The sequence below is a fragment of the Oncorhynchus gorbuscha genome, linkage group LG03 (genome assembly GCF_021184085.1).
Source record: "Oncorhynchus gorbuscha isolate QuinsamMale2020 ecotype Even-year linkage group LG03, OgorEven_v1.0, whole genome shotgun sequence".
Taxonomy (NCBI): Eukaryota; Metazoa; Chordata; class Actinopteri; order Salmoniformes; family Salmonidae; genus Oncorhynchus; species Oncorhynchus gorbuscha.
Genome location: NC_060175.1, coordinates 40,498,038 through 40,501,535, shown reverse-complemented (window position 1 = coordinate 40,501,535; position 3,498 = coordinate 40,498,038). Strand labels below are relative to the sequence as shown.

Below are 3,498 nucleotides of genomic sequence, written 5' to 3'. Positions count from 1 at the left end.
TATATTTATTGAAAAAAGAAAATGAATATTTTCTGAATCATCTGAACAGCTAAACAACATGGCAGTTATAATAGTGGAAATAAGTTATTGAATTAGACTAATTAGGCTATATGAGCAGGTATTTGAACCCTTTCAAAGTGCTTCACATTGGATTGAATTTTTACAATGTCAGGACAGTAATAATTATCTAAAATGCAAAAAACTAAAATTATTAGGAATTTTATTGAAAAGTATTTGAGTCAATCTTACATATGTAAATTGTGATGATGAGCGTGTGCTCCGTCAGTGTCATTGGTCCCAAGATCTGTGGGTCACCACTTTCCCAGATTCACACAGCACTCTGTGTCACTCTCCATCACCCACCACCCCTCCGCCTGTTCCACTGAGACGTGATCATTGTCCCCCAGCAATAAGAACACTGAGCATGTGGCAGCTTCACATTCCTTATTGTCCTCCCAAGCTCACCCATTGGCTACAGACTGTGAGAAACTCCAACCAGCACAAGACACACACTTTCATATGCAGATTTGGGACGATATATAGGAGAGGTGAAGCCAGTAGAAATCAGATCACTTTCTACACAGAGACCTCTACAGCACAGAGATCCAGCCATGGCACCTACAATCACTTCAGAAATGATCCACTCTAAGGAGCACCTGAGTCTGACCAACAAGGTAAATTGAAGATTCAAATTCAAGGACATTTGTTTACTTTGATGGATGGTTTATTTGTTTCAATAATGCCATATCAGAATAAGGTTATTAATGACTCTCCTCTTCTCTTCTTGCAGCTAAGAAAGCCAGTAGTGGAAAAGTTATTAAGAAATAGACTTCAAGATGGAGAAATCAGGCATCCTGGAGCTGACAGTTTTCTTCCTGATACGACAACAACAGTACCAGCCAGTGAACTACTCCTCATGCTAAACTCCTGTCAATCAGGGTTACTCCAGGAGTGTCCAAGAGATTGTGCACTTCCTGTCCAAGGATGAGGTGAAGACACATTCCAGAGAAGACTGCTGAGCCACTTGCAGATACTTCAGCCATCCTCTGATAAGAACAGAAGGGAGAGTGACCTGTCTCAGCTGAGTCCACCACCCCAGCACAGCATAAGCAAAGAGCAGAGTCCAGTCAACAGCGCCCTCTGGAGGCCCTGGTAGAGTCTTACAGACTGGAGCTCCACTCCGAGACAAACATAATGGACCATGTTGGTCTTACATTAATGTTGTGGAAAGTAATGACAATGTATAGAGACATAATCTTCTGCTTATGCAGGACATTTAAAAGTTATCTTTTGATTGTGTTTATTGTTTTTTCATGAATATGTGAAAAAGCCTTCCCAATGGAAGTTCATATATATATATATATGACTTTTTTATTTTTGTCATGCAGGTGAAAGAGGACCCAAAAGCGACTTGGCGAAAACAGAGTCTTTAATCCAGTAAAGTAAATACAAACAAAAAACACAACTTTCACTCGAAATGACGAGGACAAACTGGAGACTCGATCTTGAACAGCAGGTGAACAGCAGGTTGCCTCGGGAAGGCACTTGAACCAGACAGACTCAGACACCTGCTCACCACGCAGCATCTGAGGAAAACACGACACGACAGGGCGATACACAAACACAGCACGGTGAATTCTAGACAAGGAACCGACAGGACAGGAACGGAACACAAAGGAAGAAATAGGGACTCTAATCAGGGGAAAGGATCGGGAACAGGTGTGGGAAGACTAAATGATTGATTAGGGGAATAGGAACAGCTGGGAGCAGGAACGGAACGATAGAGAGAAGAGAGAGCGAGAGAGTGAGAGAGGGAGGGGGAGAGAGAGGGATAGAAAGAGGAAAGAACCTAATAAGACCAGCAGAGGGAAACGAATAGAATGGGAAGCACAGGGACAAGACAAGATAATAAATGACAAAACATGACAGTACCCCCCACTCACCGAGCGCCTCCTGGCGCACTCGAGGAGGAATCCTGGCGGCAACGGAGGAAATCATCAATGAGTGAACGGTCCAGCACGTCCCGAGACGGAACCCAACTCCTCTCCTCAGGACCGTAACCCTCCCAATCCACTAAGTATTGGTGACCCCGTCCCGAGAACGCATGTCCATGATCTTATGTACCTTGTAAATAGGTGCGCTCTCGACAAGGACGGGGGGGGGAGGGAAGACGAACGGGGTGCGAAGAAAGGGCTTAACACAGGAGACATGGAAGACAGGATGGACGCGACGAAGATGTCGCGGAAGAAGCAGTCGCACAGCGACAGGATTGACGACCTGGGAGACACGGAACGGACCAATGAACCGCGGAGTCAACTTACGAGAAGCTGTCGTAAGAGGAAGGTTGCGAGTGGAAAGCCACACTCTCTGGCCGCAACAATACCTTGGACTCTTAATCCTGCGTTTATTGGCGGCTCTCACAGTCTGTGCCCTGTAACGGCAAAGTGCAGACCTCACCCTCCTCCAGGTGCGCTCACAACGTTGGACAAACGCTTGAGCGGAGGGAACGCTGGACTCGGCAAGCTGGGATGAGAACAGAGGAGGCTGGTAACCCAGACTACTCTGAAAGGAGATAACCCGGTAGCAGACGAAGGAAGCGAATTGTGAGCGTATTCTGCCCAGGGGAGCTGTTCTGCCCAAGACGCAGGGTTTCTGAAAGAAAGGCTGCGTAGTATGCGACCAATCGTCTGATTGGCCCTCTCTGCTTGACCGTTAGACTGGGGATGAAACCCGGAAGAGAGACTGACGGACGCACCAATCAAACGACAGAACTCCCTCCAAAACTGTGACGTGAATTGCGGGCCTCTGTCTGAAACGGCGTCTAACGGGAGGCCATGAATTCTGAATACATTCTCGATAATGATTTGTGCCGTCTCCTTAGCGGAAGGAAGTTTAGCGAGGGGAATGAAATGTGCCGCCTTAGAGAACCTATCGACAACCGTAAGAATCACAGTCTTCCCCGCAGACAAAGGCAGACCGGTAATGAAGTCTAGGGCGATGTGAGACCATGGTCGAGAAGGAATGGGGAGCGGTCTGAGACGACCGGCAGGAGGAGAGTTACCCGACTTAGTCTGCGCGCAGTCCGAACAAGCAGCCACGAAACGCGCGTGTCACGCTCCTGAGTCGGCCACCAAAAGCGCTGGCGAATAGACGCAAGAGTGCCTCGAACACCGGGATGACCAGCTAACTTGGCAGAGTGAGCCCACTGAAGAACAGCCAGACGAGTGGAAACAGGAACGAAAAGGAGGTTACTAGGACAAGCGCGCGGCGACGCAGTGTGCGTGAGTGCTTGCTTAACCTGTCTTTCAATTCCCCAGACTGTTAACCCGACAACACGCCCATAAGGAAGAATCCCTCGGGATCAGTAGAAGCCACAGAAGAACTAAACAGACGGGATAAGGCATCAGGCTTGGTGTTCTTGCTACCCGGACGGTAAGAAATCACAAACTCGAAACGAGCGAAAAACAACGCCCAACGAGCTTGACGGGCATGTACTCA

At 47.8% G+C, this 3,498-nt stretch overlaps 1 pseudogene; it reads left to right on the top strand.

Moving 5' to 3' along the window:
- Positions 1 to 611: 611 nt before the first annotated feature.
- LOC124023822 lies at positions 612 to 1,156 on the top strand (annotated as a pseudogene).
- The last annotated feature ends 2,342 nt before the right edge of the window (positions 1,157 to 3,498 follow it).